At 52.4% G+C, this 19646-nt stretch overlaps 1 protein-coding gene across 1 annotated transcript in view; it reads right to left on the minus strand.

Moving 5' to 3' along the window:
- The window catches only part of SPSB1 (splA/ryanodine receptor domain and SOCS box containing 1), a 65232-nt gene extending 57788 nt beyond the window's left edge, over positions 1 to 7444 (minus strand). Inside the window, exon 1 of the mRNA XM_074334093.1 lies at positions 7222 to 7444. The gene's annotated coding sequence lies outside the window, so the exon portion shown is untranslated. The remainder of the gene's footprint in view (positions 1 to 7221) is intronic.
- Positions 7445 to 19646: the final 12202 nt, after the last annotated feature.

A 19646-nucleotide genomic window follows, 5' to 3' on the forward strand; every position in this document is an offset into this window, starting at 1 on the left:
TATGGGAATGAGTAATCGCCCCAGAGGCCCTCAGCTACTGCCCTGAGGAGTATAGGTCAGTGCTCCCCGGACAGGAGCACCCCCAGTGTCCCGGCCCCTCCCCCACAGGAGCACCCCCAGTGTCCCGGCCCCTCCCCCACAGGAGCACCCCCAGTGTCCCGGCCCCTCCCCCACAGGAGCACCCCCAGTGTCCCGGCCCCTCTCCCACAGGAGCATCCCGTGTCCTGACCCCTCTCCTCCAGTGGGCTGGCCTGTCTCTGCAGGCCCAACACCTGGCATCCTCCTGCCTCGCTGCCTTCACTCAGCCCCACTCTGGCCACAAACTAGCCCATGCTCACCTTCCACCAGGAATGCCCACCTGCCTCCCTCCCCCACCTTCTCCCTGCCACTATCCCCATCAGTCCCTGGGTACTGCCATTATGGGAGACAGGCCTGTCTCTCCCACAAGACAGAGATGGTGCAAGATCCCCATCTCCATCCTTTATATACCCTCAGCCCCAGCAGATTGGCTGTATACAGTAGGTGCTCAATAAATGTTTGAAATGATAACAAGCAGCCCAATAATAGCTCACGAGAGGAGCCTCCTCTTGGACTTCCTGACCTCTCACAGGATCACAGGCGAAATTCTGGTTTATGAAATGAAAACCTGGCAGTCAGGTTCTGTGAGGGAGAGACCAACGGGGCAATGCCACACCCTGCCAGCACACCGTGGGCCATGCACCAGGGCCAGTGCCGATGTACATCGCCTCCCTTCACAGCGACCCCGTGAGGTGGCAGCCACACCTCTCAGTCAGGCATGCCAAGGCTATGAAGGGAAGCTTATGGCAAGGCCACCTAGCCAGGAAGTGTCAGCATCACCTCTGAGCCCAGGTCTAGGCCTCTCCAAGCCCTGCTCGGTACCACCCAGCTACCAGCCTTGTGGGCACTCACTTGTCCGATGGGTTTCCGGTAGGACACAGTGTGCACTGAGTTCTGAGGACACAGTGATGGACAAGCCCCACGGGTCCTGGTCCTGCTCTCCAGGAGCCCACAGTCCAGTGGGACAACAGCCCATGGTGCCTCGAGGGGGTGAGTGTGTGTCTGGCTTAGGTGACTAGGTGGAGGGTGGAGGCAGGACGACCCACCGCAAGAACACCACAGGACTGAGCGTCTTCAGACGGGAGGAGCTCGGTTTTTAAGAGGTGAGTGAAAAGGGCTTAAAGGCAGAAATATGCAGGGCGGAGGGGGGGTTGGGGTCAGCAGGATAAACATGAAGGACGAGGGAGACGACTGCATGACGAGGCAGGTGGGCAGAGAGCTGTAAGGAGAGGGGCAGCTGGGGGCTGGGGAGGGTCCACGGGGGAGAGAAAGCAGGAAGGGCCAGGAGGCTCAGGAGAAGCAGGAGGGGGCGCAGGGGCCAGCGGGGTGGGGGTGGGGAAGTGGGGTGGAGAGAGCTCTCTGAGCAGGGAGGGGGGCAACGGCAGGAGCTGGTGAGTGGATGAACCAAAAAGTGCTGTGAGTATTGGCAGTTAGGGTGGTGACCTCCAGGGGCTGCTGGAAAGACCCAGAAGTACCAGGAAAGTGAGGAAGTGGAATCCAGGTGCGTTGACCTGGGACCGAGAGGCTGGAGGGGACGCTCCTCTCACCCTGACAGCAGCTCCGGGGGCCCAGGGGCCACCTGAAGTCAGAGTCCAGGGGCTCCTTCCCCTGAGGACTCCCCAGTCCCACCAGCTCCCACCAGCAGCCTCGGCTCATCTCCGAGCCGCTGGAGGGACAGCAACCGAGCAGCCTGAGAGTCTGAGCCAGGAACAGCAGGGCGGGGTGGGACCCCAAGTCCACCATCAGAGCCCCCTTCACCCCACAAGCACCCAAAGGCACACGATGATGCCCCTCCCTGGAGCCTGCAACACAGGAGTGCAATAAAAAAACAGGGAACAAGTGTCCACTGATGGAAGAATGGATAAACAAAGTGTGGTACGTCGATATAATGGAATATTACTCGATTTTAAAAAGGAGGGACAGCCTGACACACGCCACAGCGTGGATGAACCTTGAGGACATCGTGCTAAGTGAAATAAACCAGTCACAGAAGGACAATCCTGGACGGGTCCACTTATCTGAGCTCCCTAGTAGTCAAATTCATAGAGACAGAAAGTAGGATCGTGATTGCTAGAGTGAGGGGGATGGGTGTCAGAGTTTCAATTTTTCGAGATGAAGAGAATTCTGGAGATGGTTGGGGATGACAGTTGTACAACTATGGGAATATCCTTAATACCACTGAAATGTACACTTAAAAATGGTTAAGACCGTAAGTTTGATGTTATGTATATCTTGCCATGATTAAAAAAAGAGAGAGAGAGAGAGAGAAGTATAAAACCCATAAATCAGAGAGCCTTCCCTGGCATCCACCATGGAGACCCCAGCACACACCCTCTTGTCAGAGGTGTATTCTCCCCCAATAGGGAGGCCCTGGCAGGAGCACGAAGCCTGAGGACGCTGGTGCAACAGTCTCTTCGGTTCTAGATGAAAATGCCTGGAATGAAGGTCCATGCCCTGGGCACGCCTCATCTCATGCCAAATGCTCTCTTGCTGATGGCATCAACCCCCTTGGCAAGAAGGTTCCAAAGTTTCTGCCTCCGCCGAGGTCTCTCTTTTGAGCCCCAGGCCTAGCTGCCATCTGGACACATTGAATAGACCATTTCCAGCTGGGACAGGTTCACGGCACCACCATGCCCCTTGCCCCCACCCCTTTCTATGGAGTCATCATCCACTATGACCCCCAAACTAGCGGAAAACCTCACGGACATCTGCAATTCTTCACCCTTCTTCAGATCTAAGTCCGACTAGTTACCAAACCTGCTGATTCCACCTCAAAAATGCCTCCAGCCTCTGTCCCAACTGGCAGGAAACAGATGTAATGTAACACAAGGAAACAGTTTTAATAATCAGAGGCCAAAAAAGTGGAACCAGCAGCTGTGTGTGGCCATAAGCAGCCTGTCTGGCAAGGGCCATCATAGCAGGCGAAGCTGATGAGACCTTGGCACCAGGTAGACCCCAGATTCTTATCAGTGTGGCGTTTACATCCCACACGACTTGAGCCTCGGCCCAAATCGCACACTGCCTCCCTCATTTTCCCAGAGGCATCCTGCAGACGCTCTCACACTCCTCCACCAGTATCCCACATGGTGAATTCAAGACGGTTAAGCTTGGGTTTAGGTTGGTCGGGTCCAGAGTTTGTGACAAACCATTTCCACATCCGCTGCTCCGCAGTCCTGACTGGAAACCCCAGGCCTGCATTGCACAAGGCCGGCCTACATGGGGGGCAAAGCCGCGTTGTGCCTTGAAGGGTTTTCCTCCAGGAAGGCCCAGGAGCCTGTGACATGCTTTGTCTCATGGGCAGCGGACTCATTTTTTTGTAATGTTGGGCAATGAGCAGAACTTTTAAAACCAAAACAAGTAAGAAGCTTTTCAAAGGCTCTCAGCAGGGGGGTTAGGGGCCACGAGATCAAGCCAACAAGTTGTCTTTCCCTTGTCACAGCCAGGAGGGACCCTCAACTCCAATTCGGGAAGAGTACGCTTATCCTGACCTGCCATCCAGTGGAATCACAGTCCACTTGTTTGAGACTTGGTGCTTCTCTTAAATGCTCCTTAGGAAGTAGTTACAGATGACCCGACATCATGTCTGAGATTGGCTTCAGAAGAGTGCAGCGTGAGTGTGTGTACGTGTGTGGGTGTGTGTGCTGACTGATACTTGCAGCTGCTAAGGGAACCTTCCTTACACTTCTCTCAACTTGGGTATATGTTTGAAATTTTCCATAACAATAAAATTGTCATTAAAAAGGTTATATGCTTCTTGAACAAAAGGCTAAGGTGATAAAGGTAGCCTACTGTACCCGTTAAGGGCTTGGGCACCAATGTTGGGGTGAGAGTTTTGCTCCCCCACTCAGCAGTGATGAGACCTCGGCCCAGTCGCATGGCCCTTCCAGCTTCAGTAGAAGGTGGATGGCAGGAGGACCTGCTTGCTGCCCAGAGTTCTTAGGAAGACAACAAAGGTTAATGTGTCAAGGACGCAGATCAGAGCTTGGTACTATAGCACATGCCACAACTTTTTCCTGCCATTATTATTATTGTTATTATTATTATTATTATTCTCATCATCAAATAAGGTCACATCCATGAAGCACTTAGCAGCAGAGTGTCTGGCACCTGGCTACAAGTGGGGCTTTAATTCTTAGACTGAGAAGGACGCTATCAGGTAACTGGGAAAAGGGGGTGCACTAGGTTGAAAGTCCAAAATAAAAGTCCCTTTAAGTCTGGGTTTTGTTGGTCAGGCTTGTGGGGGACAGAATTATGTACCCTTAGGTGGACCGAGACACACCTGTACTTGCCCTGATAAAGATGCTCCTTCTCAAAATTTTCAGGAACAAAAAGATACACTGATTCACACACACCAGCCACAACCTATTTCCTGAGAAGAACGGGTGTGAAATTCCCAGACTAAACTCGTGAACACCATAAGGATCAGAGGTTTGGCTCAATGTGAAAATACATCAGCAGGTAAGTCCCTGCTCACCTGGGAGGAGAGGTAGGTGCAAGGGTCCAGGTACAGCCCAGGGAGCACAGCCTCCAGCATCCACATGAGCAGAGGCAGAGCTGGTCTCCACCAGTGGGACCCCCCACCCTGATGCTCACCCCCTCTGTTGGAGAAATTAAGTATCTGTGCTAACAGGGGCTGTTAGAGTTTTACGAGGCTGCCCTGGGGAGCCCACTGAAGCACCATTTTAGCCTTGCTGGAGCAGCCCAAGGAACGCAACCTCACCCAGCTCCAAAGTGACAGCACCCAGGGCCCCTGGCAGGACCACTCCTTCTTAAGAGCCACAGAATACACTGATTCTCCCCCGAGCCCCAAGCTCTCTGAAGCCAGGTCTGTCCCTGCTCATGGCTGTCAGAGCCACTGAAGTCATGTACCACAGTTTTTATTGTCTCTGTGCTTCCCTGGGAAAGAAAAGGAAGATTTGTAAAGTTAACGCATTAGGACACTCCATACATCCCATCATGTGTGCGTGCGTGCACACACACACACACACACACACACACACACACACTTTCTCCATCTACTGGGAAAAGCACTCCCTGCAGAAGAAAAAACGGTAAGAGAACAGAAGTGCTTATAATGATCTAATCCAGCCCATCACTTTACAGCTCGGGAGACATGAAGTGCCTAGCCCATGACCTCAGCACTGGGGACAGTAACCAATGGCAATAGCTAGGGTTCTGGACACTTGTTCCATAGCCCTGGATGTGCAATTTGGGTAAGTCAGCTACACTTTCTGGGCCTTTGCTGGGAAAGGAAGGGTTGCTTAGATAGACGCCCTGCAGGCAAGATAGGGCTTCCCTACCCGCTGGATTCCTCCTGGGGGAGAAGCCTGCCTATGCCCCCAGCACTTAATCCAGCACTTCCAACCACCCAGAGTGGGAGTGTCCTGAAGGCACGAGGCAGAGAAGGGAGGAGCAGCCTGCCCTCTTTCTTGCTGGCTGTTCTTATACCCAACAACCAGGGATGAGGTCTGGGCCCCCTCCCAGCTCCTACCCCTGGAGAGAATTCTTCCAAGGACAAACCTTAGTCACCGGGATGGCGCTTTTACCATCAACACCTGTTAAAACTCTACTCATGACCAGTTTCTGGTGCTACCGGCTGGAGTGTTTAATTAAATATTACTCACTCAGGAAGCAGCCCCTGCCAACTCACCCCCAAACCATACAGTTCATCTTCAGAGAAAAAGAGGGAGGGAGAGGCGCCTGCAGCCTCCTCAGCTGGCACCAGCAGGGTTTCCCGAGTCCAGCACAGCCCACTTGAGAACCAAGCCACGAGGGTCAAGAACTAGCAGTCCCACTGCCAGGTGACCATGGGACAGGACACATTCACTCACAGAGAGACACACACACCCCCTACAGGCACACTCACACAGAAGCACAGACACACACACATTCACTCACAGATGCACTCAGACACACACATTCACTCAGAGACATGGACTCACACACAGACACACTTAATCACACAGATGCACTCTGAAACACACGCACTCACAGACCCACATTCACACAGATCACTAGGCACACCCACATTCACTGACATAGATGTACACACACACATTCACTCACACAGATGCACTCAGATACACATACACTCACAGGCGCACACACACACACACAGAAACACTCACACCTCAAACACACACATATACACTCTCACACACATTTACTCACTTATTTGCACACACACTCAGAACACCCATACAGATGGGTTCAGAGACACACAGACACACTCACACAGACATCATACACTCAGGCATACACCACACTCACACACACACACAACTTGCAACTTATCCCTGCAGGCCAAGCGGCCGTTAGCATTTACCTTGAACTTGAACAGGACAATGACCAAGTCCCCACACACACCCCGAGCGCGAGATGACCTATCCCACAGTTGCACCGACGGACCCAGGCTGCTCTGGTCTTTCTGTTTTAATCGATTTCCTGACATAACACTCGACTCTCCCCTGGTTGCCGGGAGAAGCCGCGGCGGCTCCGGGGCGGCAGGGAGGGTGTCGCCGTCCGGGTGTCGCCCGGCGGGCTCCCCGGGGGAAGCGTGGCGGGCCGGGCTGGGGAGCCCGGAGGGGGCCAGTCCCGCCGCGCTGCAGATGCGGGCCCCGACTGGCGGGAAAAGCGAAACTAATTTCGCCGAGCGGGAGGGGCAGGTCGGCGCCCCCGCCTCGGCCGCGGGAACTGTCGCGGAAACAGAGGCCATGGGACACCCAGCACCTCGAAGTAGGCGGGGGCCGCCGCGCGCCCCAGGCCCCTTCTTCGTGTCAGCAGCTGCTAAGGCTCAACCCCGGAGCGATGGTTGCCGCGGCCTGCCGGCCCCCGACCTGTCTCGCCCCCGCAGGTTGGACCCGGGGCCGCCGCGACCCGCCTGCGCCTGCAGCTGCAGCCTCGGCAGCGGCTCTGGGCGGCGCCCGGCCCCCTCTCCCCGGACCCGCGGCGAGAGAAGGGCTCCCCGGAGCCACCGCGGGGCGCTGCGTTCCCCGAGCCCCTCAACGGCCCCAAGTCGGGACCCCAACCAGGTCCCCAGTGCCCGACCTCTCTTCCACCCACTCGGTTCCCAAGTGCCACGACCCCAGCGCTCACCCCGCCCGGCCCCGCAGCCACCCGGTCCCCGCGACCGGCCCTGCCTACCGCTTCGGGGAGGCCGCCGCCGCCGCCGCCCGCTCTCCGGGCCCGAGAGGCTCTGGGCGCCCGGGCCGCGCCCGCCGCAGGGAGCGAAGTCGCCTCCTCCCCGCGGCCCCGGCGCCAGCGCCTGGAGCCTGGTTTCTGCTGCGAGCGCGCGGGCTGCCCGAGCGCGACTTCTGTGCAAAGAAGAAAAAGCGACCCAACGCTTTAAAGTGAAAAACGAGAAAAGCGCCGGGGGCGGGGCCGGCCCTGCCTGACCCCGCCCCCGCCCCGCCCCCGGGCTCGGGCGCGCGGGCCGCAGTGTGCGGCAGGGGCAGCGGCGGGCGCGGGTCGCGGGGCGGTCGGGGCCGGGGGCGGCGCCTCACGTGCCCCGCGCCCGCTCGCGGGTCCCCGGCCGCCGCCCCCTCCTGGCTCCACCCGGAGGCCGCCGGGGCGCGCGAGGCTGTGGCTGAGCGCGCGCGCGGGGCGGTGCCGAAGCGTCGATCCCTTCCGAGGCGTCTTTGGGAAACGTCGGGCGGCCTCCGCTGGGCCAGAGGCCGGAGTTGCAACACCCGAAGGGCCGCTGCAGTGCCAGGCCCCGGGGGTGGGATTGGGGGGGATGGCTTACTAATAATAATTTCGACAATCTCTTGGGAGGATGGGGGTTGTTTCAATAACCTCGGAGCAAGGCCTTGCTTGCCTCATCTGAAATTCCTAGCAATGTAAACTTCTGTAATTCTACGGCACAGGAGAGGAGTTCGTGGGCCGGCAGATAATCCAGGGACTCCTCCGCCCTCCTCGAGTCCCTCCCACTCCCCCGACGCATTTCCGCTTTGGTACCCACAGTTAACGGGGTCTCAGGACTACCAGCCCCTAGGGCATGGGCACCTCCGCATCCCAGCGTCTGATGGCTCCAGGTATGATTGTTGAATGAATTAATGATCCAGCGATTGCCTTGTAGGTCCCCAACCCTGAACACTTCATATAGTGTCCTGTGGCTCTAGCTCATCAAAGGAATTTCCTCCCCCTGCCCCCAACACAGCAAGCACTTGCACCCTAGAACTGGGAAACTTTTAAGGAAATTACTGTTTTAAGAACAAAATCTTACATTCCTCCACTCCTCACTGTGTGTAATGCCCATTGAAGGGAATGGGGAATTAGCATTACTGGAGAAGCTGTTATAAGTAATGTGGTTTCTAGTTATTTCATCTTTACCAGGACCTGTAAGGGCAGAACTGTTGTTAATACAATAAAAATGAGGAAGCAGTAAACGGCCAGAGGCCCTGCCCTAGCAGAGCTTGGAGCCCAACTGGACTCTGTTAGCTTGCAAAGTTCGGTGTCGTCTCAGCTCACTGTGCTCAAAATCAGTTTTGTTTTGCTTTGAATTTAAAAATATTGAGGCTCAATTGGCTGCCATGGGCAGAGTGGGCCTGAGTGGGCATTCTGGCCGCGCATTTGACACTCCTGGTTCAAGTTGTCTAGGAATGAAGAACCCAGGCTAGTCGGGGGGGAAGTCACTGTCAGCAACCCAGCGCTACCTGGAATTTAAAAAAGCACATGACTTTGCAATTTGAGAACTGTTCCTTATCCTAGACTTGGGATAACTGTGAAAACAGGGGCATGGCAGGGGATCTTTTCAGGTTAATGGTATACACCCAGAACATAGTCTTGATAAAACACAGCTGCCTCTGAGCTTCATTTCCCGCCCTCGGAGTAACCATGGTTGATGTGTTACGCAGGGAGTGTGCACCTCACTACGTGCTGTCCTCTTGTGAGGAGGCTTCACCTCTTATCCTGAGGACACCTTCTGGTGCAGATTGCATGCATGTAATTCAAGAGGCAGGGTCTGGTCATTTGGGGGGCAGAGATCCCACCTTTGATGTGAGGGCCTTGACACAGGGTTCCTAATTAGAGGTCCTCAGTACTGCCACCCCACCCAATCTTGAAATCTCAGCTCTGACCCACTCAAGTAATTAGATCCTACTGAAGCACATTTCCCAGAGGAATCCTGAGGCTTGAGCCTTCCTCTCCTCCAGGACCCTGGGCAGGTGAGGTAGGCTGGGTGGTGCTGGGAAGCTGGTCATCCAGCAGGGACCAGCTGTGGCGTGGAGCAGTGTGTGAGCAATCGTGGAGCCCAGATTGTGTGAAAGGGGTATGTGCTCATCATATCAGTGCTGATACTATTCTTTGTTAAAAAGATACATAATCTTGCAATATGGTGACATCAGCTGATAAACACCATCCAGGAATTTGAAGACTGACTCAAGTCTTAAACCAAGTATCTGAGTATCTGTGTTCCATGGGGGTGAATAGGGAGGGGGTGGTTCTGGGCTCCTGGTGGTGCCACCCCCCAACTCCTCCCCCCACCCACACACACATTTCATCACTTGCATCAGTACAATTTGCTCACGTCTCTAATCTGCCTCAGGAAAATGACAGGGAGAAATTGTTAGATAGCAAATGAGCACCAGCTGCTTTTTCTGATGATGAAAAGTCTGTCCAGTGATGTCTTGGACCCGCTTTGGGCCCTTAGAGCATAATCCTGCTGCCCTCATAAGCATCAGGGGCTCCATCTTCTCTGAGTCCCTTTGCTGACTGGAATGAATGGGCAAGGGATATGGAACTACCGTGTTTCCCCGAAAATAAGACTGGGTCTTATATTAATGCTTGCTCCAAAAGACGCATTAGGGCTTATATTCAGGGGATGTCATCCTGAAAAATCTGCTATGGCTTATTTTCAGGTTAGGTCTTATTTTCGGGGAAACATGGTAAGCAAGCCTAACACAAACCCCGGCTCTGCCATTCGCCAGCTCTGTGACCTTGTGACCTTGAGCAAGTTACTTAACTTCTCTGAGACTCAGTTTCCTCATCTATAGAATAGCTCTACATGTTTCTCAGGATTTAGAGAGGGGACAATCATTCAACAAACATTAATTGAGCACAACATGTGCCGGGTATTGTATTAGAATGAAATCAAAGGGTTTTGAGGAACTTCAAGATAATAGACACATTTTAGATATTATTACTGACAATAGAAAGAGTTTTCCTAAGAAAGCATGGGATCCATAACACAGAAGTGTGCCAGGATCCACTGTAACAGAAATAACATTGAAGCGTCTTAATACAACTTAAGCCCATTCTTATCCCTAACATAAGATGTACTTATGTCATGGTGTGAAACTGAGGTAGAGTGGACCTTGTCTTACAGAACTTTGGTCTTACAGCATTCGTGAATTAGTATAGTACATTGATTCATTCCATAGACTTTGGCCTTTAACTTCTGTTTCACACAGGATCACATATTAGACAGTGACACCTGCTGGCAAAGTATGATATTGCAGTGTAGCTCTATCAGACATTGTTACTCATCAGAATAAAGGGATGATGCCGTTTCAGTGGCTTTAAATGAGACACTGCGTGATAGACAGACTTGAGGAAAGTTCCTATAACTTTGAGAAGAAATTAATAGAGACCTTGGACTTGTGACAATAATTATTGCAAAGTTCTTCAAAAACACTTCCAGTGAAATAAAAGGGACCAGGCTGTGATCTTGACATCTGTCTTAACTCTTCACCAGACATTTTCAACAGTCTTTCAGTGTATTGTTTCCCGTATCGGACATCTTCAATACTATAGTAAAGCTCCATTAAAATAATACAATAAAGCATTCTAGGTATTGAATTGACTTGGTATTGATTGACTTGGTCTTCCAGTACTTTTTTTATTATTAACTATTGAGGAATTGAGTGAATAACCTGCTACAGAGCAAGTAGTAAACAAAATGGACCAGTTGCCTGGCCTTAGAGAATTTCCATTTAACAGGGAGAGACAGACAATAAACAGTAAATGAGATCATTTCTGATAGTAACAAGTGATAATAAATAATCATTTTATATGGATTTGCTCTGTGGCCTATTTTTCTTCAGACAGAGACCTGTATTTAGTGGCCTCAGTTCAGACTTTAAGACTCTATGTAAAGATTTTGGAAAGGTTACCCTTGTGTCCCAAATGACAGATCAGAGACCTCCAATAGTCAGGGACTTGCTTTTCCTTCCTGTCCCCCATAGCAGTCTGCTGTTAGGTAGACACCTTGAAAATGAGTCCAAACACACAGGTCCAACCTCTCTGCTCTGTCCTCATCTCAGGATGCCCCATTTTCCCAGCCAAGAGGTCAGCTGCATCATTCATTCATAAGCACGTACTGGGAGTGAGCCACAGGCCCCATTCTGTACTGGGAGCTTCTACAGTTAGCACTGATCCCACGAGGGACCAGTATGGAGAGTGAGGATGGGTCAGCTCCCACTATTGTCTCACTCCTGGAAAAACACCTCCAAGAGCTCAGAGTATCAGCTCTTCCACCCTTTTGCATAGAGCCTGGCACGTTGGGGCTGGGAATTGTTGACCCACTTCTGCGTGGGCTTTTTCTTCCTCAGGGACATCCTGAATACTTCTCTCTAGGGGAGATCATGTTGGAAGAAGAAAGAATGAACACATCCAAACCTACAGGATGAATATTTGTATGAGGTCAGACAATTAAGTTCACAAACTCATCCTAGAAAAAGTGCTGCATACCTCATTGCTGAATATCACTACAGTCACCTTCGAAGTACTCCCCTTGGGAAGCTATGCACTGACGCCAGTACCTAGTCCACCGTTCAAAGCAATTTTGGAACTCTTTTTCTGGAATGGCCATCAGAGCTGTCATTGTATTACCCTTAATGTCCTGAATGTCATCAAAATGTCTTCTTTTCAATATTTCCTTTATCTTCCTTTGAAGCCATATTCGACAAGCAACAGGTACAGAGCTTAACAACAAGTATACAGAGCAATTAGAAACAAATTAAGAAACTTTGCATGATGGTTCTAAGCCAGGAACCTAGACCTGAAGACAACCAGCTGAATAGATCAAAAGACAGTGGATCATCAGGTGAAATCTGCTGTGGCCAATGTGCTTGTTCCCTAATTTTATGTCCCTGGGTTTTTACTTTTCCAAGAGGCATCTATCCATGTGCAGCAGGAGGCGTTTCCTATTGGGCATGCTCAGTAAGTAGATAACCCAGGGCCATATGATTTTCCAAAACTATTTTAGCCAATGAGTCAAGTGCTGGTTGCTGAGCTGAAAGTGTTTTGGCTGTGGAATTGGCCAACCCTCCCTAATGTTAGGGAGAGATTTCTGATCATTTGTTCATTGGCATGGAAAGAAAGCTCTCCCGGGAGGCAAACCAGAATCCCGCACGCCTCCTGGGAGTTCCGTTTAAGGCAGTTGTAGAGATTTAATGGGATGCACAAATGGCTGGCTTCCATTTTGTACTACGTTATTACATATTGGAAGGCTGCCTCCATGTATGGTCTCATGCAGGGTCTCAGCTCCTGCTCCCTGCACAAGAACACAGGATATGGTGACGCCAAAAAGGAACACCCACGGAGCCATAGGTAGGGGAGTCATAACACTATATTCTCGCTGGTGGCTGGGGTGGAGACACCGGAAGTAGGAGCCGCAATCTGCCATCCACTTCTCTGCCAACCAACCCACCTGCTGGCATAGCCATGGCAGTTATATTAGTGGCCAATGGCTAACTGGTTACAGCTGATGGCCATCTACCACTCAAGCCAGCACCTTTCCACATGAGGTCGAGAGCCTGGAAACTGCTCTCCTGTCCCCACATGTGGGACTGTCCCCACATATGGGAATGTCAGCAAGTGTATGAACGGCCCAAGTTACGTTGGTTGCCTTACAGAGTTTCTTATACATTATGGATATTGGAGAGATCGTGTTTTCCTATCACAGGGTTGGATTAGATTGAAACAAGTAATAAGGTTAGGTGAGCTTAGTTCCCTAACTTTATAAGATGGACCCGTGGAACAATTTAAATATACAGTGGCATTTGGAATTCCAGCAAAATTACTTATAGGATGAACTGAGAGGTCAAGGTCACTTGTTGTCTTGGACAGATCGAGGCTTCTGAAGACACAGCCAACCGTCGGAGAGGTTTCCCCCATTTGCAATAGGTTGGGAAATGTGGACAAGGGCATTGTTCTTCCAAGAAAAAGAGAGAGAAAATAAAGTAAGAAACAACAGTAAGAACAGGGTGTATGGGCCTCATTTGGTCATTTTGGAAAAGCTGTGCCCTTCAGGGTCTGCCTGCTTCAATTCTTGGAGCTCTTTCATTTCAGGTCCCCAGACGGTGTCCAGGTCCAGTTGGGCTTGGTGCCTTCTGTAGGCGTGATGCATGAATCCAAGAGGTCACTGTCCGGAATTTGGTGGCACAAGGGCCAGTCAACAATACTTAAGTGACATTAACCTCTTCAACAGTACGAGGCTGGAGGGAGCCCTTTTGGAGGTGCCTTCCCCAATAAACAAGATTTCCAGGTTGCAGAGTACAGTGTGTGGGGTTTTCATCTCCAGGGAGTGCACTTTGAAAAGAATGCTCTACCAAAGCATTTGGTAGAGAATTTTCAATAGAAGCAACTAGGCCTTTACAATATTGACATATGTCTCCCTTTATCAACTGTGGATCAAAAGAAGCGGCTGCCAAGGGCATCATGAGATGTCCTGTAAGATCTCAGAAGGCAGAGTTTATGAGTCCTGAGGGGGAGATGCAAGGGATATCTCTTCCTGTTTGGCACAATCGACGATGGAGGGGGAGGGTAGACCTACGATTTAGAACTGGTGGTAGTGCTTTCATCCAGGGTATCTGGAGGGTTTCTACCAACTTTGCCAAATGAGTTTTAATTATGCCATTAGTGTGTTCCACTAAACCTGAGGGCTGAGGGTGGGAAGCACAGTGAAAACGTCAAACCAACCAACTGGCACAAACTTGTCCAAACACCCGACCAGTAAAATGGGTTCCCCAATCACTATGGAGTTCGAGAGGCGTTCCCCAAGTGGGGTTGATCTTTTCTAACAGAATTTTAGCCACAGAAGAGGTAGTGGCCTGTCTGCAAGGGAAGGCTTCAGTCCAGTGAGAACACGTACAGAACATGACTAAAACATATTTATATCCATGAGATGGGGGAAATTGTATGACATCCATTTGCCAAATCTCAAAGGCCCATTAGGCAATTTAAAGTGTCTGAGAGCAGTGTGAACAGCTTTTTCCTTGGACTGTGTTTTGGACACATGGGACAAGCGAGGCAGGCACTTTTTGCGGCCTCATTAATATTTCCCCACCAATATTGGTTCATGAATGCTACCATTTTGTCAGTAGACCAACGGTTTAATGCATGCACAGTGGTAAGGAGCGGGAGCCTTAGAAGTTCCCGTAGGATCTGTTTGTTACTTGGCCAAACCAGAGTGCTCTTTCTTTTACCGAACCAATAGTTACCAGATTTCCAATATTTTATTTCCTTTTCCGGGATCAATCGTTCCGTATTTCTAGTCAATTTTTCTAGGTCGTCACCTTGGGGAGCACTCCTTTCGACCATGACAGGGGTCACTGGTTCCTTTGGCGAAAATACCAGTGAGGTGGTTCCCTTTGGCATCAGAGGGAGACAAGGCAGGAGTGCCCAGGATCTTCACAATAGCTTCGGCAGCTGGCAAGATTATGGCATCTAATAGGTCCTGGATCTAAGAGCCACTTAAAATCTCTTCCTCGTTAGAGGTAAGGAAACCTCGCTGTTTCCACAACGTCTCACAATCATGGGCTGCCCCAGTGGCAGACAGGCTTTCTGTATAAATGTGTGTGGTTTTGCCTGTAGCTGAAGTACAGGCCTGTTGGGCCGAAGTAGCCTAAAGTAAAGGTGCTGCCTTGACGATTTCAAAAGGAATTAACAATAGCATGCCCAGCACAGTATTTACCACTTTTACCCTTTAAATAAGAACCATCAGTAAGCCGTGAAAAATCGGCATTGATTAGAGGAACTTCCTGTCAGTTATGACTGGGTGTCAAAAGGTGATCGGTTGGCAGTAAGCAGTCATGAGAGGAGGAGAAGAGCAGGATCAAGGTTTTTACAGCCAGAAAGAGTTAGAAATGACCTGTTCAGGTGGCACCACTAGTAGGTGGCAGAGCCTAGATCTGAACCCAGGTAATGTGGTTCAAAAGTCAGCATCTTAGCCATCATTCTATGTTGCTTAGATTTTGGACATTTAAGTCATGACAAAAATGGGGGAGGAAATTATGAAACAGTAGTATAGGTAGGCAGTTGAGAAATATGGCAGTAAACACCCAAAGAAACAGCTAATAAAAAATTGAAAGTAGTCCCCTCTGGGCTATAGCGATGGGGCGTGGGGAAGGGAGGGGCAGGAAATTGCTGGGGGTTTTGCTTTACTTGCCACACGCTGATATTTTAAAAATTATTTGCATGCATTATTCTTATTAAACTACAAATCAAATCAAGAAAAAGAGCTGCAAACAGTACAACAGGGATTCCCAGTCTCCTCCCCAGAGGCAACCCTCTGGCCAGCTTCCCGTGTGTCATCCAGACCTGTCTGTGCTCTCACATGGGGGCTGCATGCCACACGTGGGTCTCCCTCTTGCTTCTGTCCCCTTAACAATCTACCTTGGAAATGGCTCCCGTCAGGGCACAGTGGTCTCTCTCTCGTGTCCCACTGCACCGGCTGTGGCTCAGGCCATGCCAGCTCTCCTGCCTGCAGGGATCCTAGCCGAGCCCTTCCCCGTGTCCCTGAGGACCCACATGAAACCAGCCAGCAAGACGAGGGAGCAGGGCTGTCAGAGCTCTGGCACCCACCCCAGACGGACAGCTCCTGCCCCAGCCACTGCCCGTAGTTGGCACAGGCCCATGGAGGACCAAGGGGAAGGCGAGGTCATAAGCCAGGTGGCTTTGGGCATCAGCCTCCCTGCCCCCTTCTTGTTTTATGGGTCGTCTGATGGCCCTCGTCTTCTGAATGAACGGTGCTCAGGGATATTGGGCCGGCCAAATGCCACTCAGCCCCTCCCGACCTTCCCCTTCAGGACTGAGTGTGCCCCTATCTGTCCCCAATGCTGTCCTTGCTCCGTCCCCCTGGGAACCACAGTGCTCAATGTCGGGGAAGCTGAGTCTGGGTGAGGTCCCCAAGGTGCCTACTCAGAACCCAGAAGGAAGAGGACTGAGGTGGAGCGAGTTGAATTTCCTTTCTATTTAAAGAAAAAAACCCAAGTCAATATTTTTAGGTGCCAGCTAAGAATTTGCTTCCTCTGCCCAGGGTCTTCTTCGTCTGCTGTTGGCGGGTGGTGACAGACTCACCTACAGAGAGGAGGAAGAGGAGGGAGCAGGGGGGCCCTTTCGTCTCCCTGGGCTGGTTCAGGACAGATGCTAACATCTGGCTTTAAGTGAGGGGTCTGTTTTTTTCTCCACTCAACCAGTGGGTTTGCCTGGAGCTCCAGAAGGAACTTTCAGGAAATGGGTAGCAATTTGAACCCAGGCTCCTTCTGGCCCCTGGATTTCATTCTGATACCAGACCACCCAGGCAGCCGGCACTTACCCAGAGTGGGCTGAGCTCTGTCTGGAAGCCGCATCGGCAGCAGATGCCCAAAGCCAGGCCATCTGCAGGATTGTCAACATGTGTCTCTCTGTGCCTGGCAGGTACAACACATGACTCTGCAGCGTGTGTGTGTGGAGGTCACCTCTATCTCCCACAGCAGCTGGGAAGGACACCGGGAAAACAGACAGAGGCTCTGCCTCCCCTTAGGGGGCTCTGGGATCTGGGGCACGGCCGGGGGAGGTAGAGCATGCAGATGTGCCCACCTGGGCACGAGGACCAAGCAAGGGCCGAGCAGGGGGCTGAGCGGCCCCCACCCAGGGCTGGGCAGCTGGATGGACAGCTTTGCAGGTAAATCTGCCTCTAGAGCCGTGATCCTGACGGTTGAGAGCACTCAGAGAAGTCCTGAGCCTTCAAAGAGCTTCCAGGTCATGAAGTAGGAAAGGATCCTCCCAGGCTCTGGGACACCTTGGAAGTTATATCCTGTCATAGCTGCCAGAGGCTGAGAGCAGCAGCTCCAGCGCCCTCGGCTCGAACAGGGTGAGACAGAGGCCCAGAGATGGGAAGGGGCTGGCCCTGTGTCCTGGGGCAGGGCTTTCCTCTCCCCTCATGAAGCATCTGTGATGCCCCCCAGGGTGGGCAGGTTCTGCTTCTCCCCCCACCCCCGCTCTCCCACAGCTCCCAGCCAGCCTGCAATCCCCTGGGTCCCTGTCTCTTTCCCCACGAGACTGGGAGCCCTGGTGGGCCCTCCTCTGTCCTGGGTCCCCTTTAGCCTAACACAAAGCACAGTGCTTGGCACACAGTAGGTGCTCAATAAATACTCGTGCAGTAATGTGAAATCAGTTGACAGCATTTATTGAACACCTAATTTGCGGCCCCCAAGTCAACTGTCCCTGAAGCCCTCTGTCCCTTCCCAAGTCCTCTCAGGACCCTGGCAGCACCTGGGAACGTGCTTTGCCAGGTGCTCAGTTCTGTCACAGGACTCTCATTTCCTGAGTGCGGGCCTGGCTCTCAGTCATCCTTGTATAAGACAGAACCCTGGCACATGAACGAGCTTGGCAAGTGGACACATCCCTGCTTTTGCTGTGGCCTGTGCCGCCAGCCGTCAAGGGTGCCTCGGGTCTCGCATAGTGAGGACCACACTGAATTCCTTCCCAGCCAACAGCGGAGGAAACCGAGTGCCAGGATTTGAACCCAGATATTTCTGACCCAGGGCCCAGCTCTTAACCTCACAACACACTGTCTCTTCCCAGATGTCCTGGAAAGGCCAAGGACAGTAGGGATCCCATGTCCTTGCTCCCAGCATCCTACCGAAGGGGCGGAAAGTGTGCCACGGGGCGAAGTTGAGCATCGCTGGCTGTTTGGACTGGCCTCAGGTCGGAAAGGAAATCCCTCTTGGCAGGCGGCCCTCTGAGAGTGGGGGCGGGCTGTGTGGGCAGAGCCAGCGGGAAGGGCCAGCGGGAGAGGACAAGTATTAGAATCCCAAGGGAGAGGCACACAGGGAGGCCATGTACGAGCACTGTACCCTAACTTTGAGGACGCAGCCAGTCCAGACGAAGCTTCACATCCGGGGTGATAAGTTACCCACCTCACTCTGGTTCCATTGATGGATCCAAAACGAGCCCGGGCTCAAGGCACCTGGAGATGCAGCTCATGCAGACCAACCTCCTGGGCCCAGATTGGGGGTGGGGAGGACAGAGAGGGGAGCAAACAGATGCAGGATGGACAGAAAACACCCTGCTGTGTCACCCTCTCTCCCTGGACCTGTCTGTGGCCAGGCGGGGTGTCCTGATGACATATGGAGAGGGGTGGGAACAGTAACCAGAGAGGGAGAAAGGGGTGCTAGCAAGGTCAACGCCAGTCACTCCACCCCCTCAGCACACTCTAGGCCCCGGGGGTCAGGGCTTACAATGGGCCTCCTTCCTTCCATAGACTTCAACACGGATAAATAAAATGTTGCAATGGACGGATGAGGCTATCACAAAGCCTGGTGCACAAGGCACACCTGGGCACAGAGTGAGCGTGTCCCGGGTCCCACTCTTGGGCAAAGATGCTGACGCTCAGCTACTCTAGACTTCGGGACAGCTGGGGGACATACTTTGGGCTCCTTGCCTGCAGCGAGCACCGCACTCCCTCACGCCACAAAAACTCCTTTCTCTAGGCCAAGTGTCCTGAAAATCTGGCCCTGGGAAAAGGCCCACAGGGCCCCTCTGATGGGCTGGGGACACCCCTGAAGGGAGCTGCTGAGTGATTTCTGGGGTCTGCAGCAGGGAGGGAAGGGAGGCCTGGAGACTGCTGAGGGGAAAAGAAAAGGCCTGAGGAAACAACGACAAAGGAGCCCCTTTTTAGAAAAAACAAAGCCTATCTGTGAGTCACCAGAGCATTCCTTCTCAGGAAACTGTCCACCAAGGGGCCATGCCAGGGTGGGGGGCAGAGGGCACTTATGACATGGGCAGACAGTGCAGACACCGCCTCAGAGGGCAGGCTGCAGCCAGACCTCAGCCCACAGCTGCCTCCGTGTCACCTGAGATGCAGCCCAGGGGCCTTCCCGCCTCTGATGGCTGATGGCCGATGGCCGTGCTCAGCATCTGCAGCTGCTCACAGCTGGTCTGCTGGTTGCCGAGCAGGCTTGGAATGTCACTCAAATTCAAGAGATGGGCAACTGCAACCTTCATCGCCCCTGGTCCTCACACAGCATTTTAGGATCTTGTGAATATCCTCCATGGCAGCACACTAAGTCATAATATTTGCAAGGAATCAGGTCACGGCTAAGAAAGGAGTGGCGGTGGTGGCCTTGGAATTTTTGAGACACCAAGAGTGCTTTCAGCAGTTTGCTGTGGGGGAGCCAAGGGAAGCAGTCCAATCCATGTTTATTTTTGAGAGCACAAAGACTCTTCGTGGGCATGTCCCCTTCCGTCTCTTTCTAACTTTGCTCTCAAGCCCTGGTGGGCGTCGGGAGCAGACTGCCCGCGAAACTTTGGTTGTAAATATGACTCCTCCTTTGGGTTTCTTGGGGGATGAGTTGTTTCTGGAA

This window comes from Rhinolophus sinicus, linkage group LG06, assembly GCF_036562045.2.
Source record: "Rhinolophus sinicus isolate RSC01 linkage group LG06, ASM3656204v1, whole genome shotgun sequence".
In the NCBI taxonomy this organism is placed as follows: domain Eukaryota; kingdom Metazoa; phylum Chordata; class Mammalia; order Chiroptera; family Rhinolophidae; genus Rhinolophus; species Rhinolophus sinicus.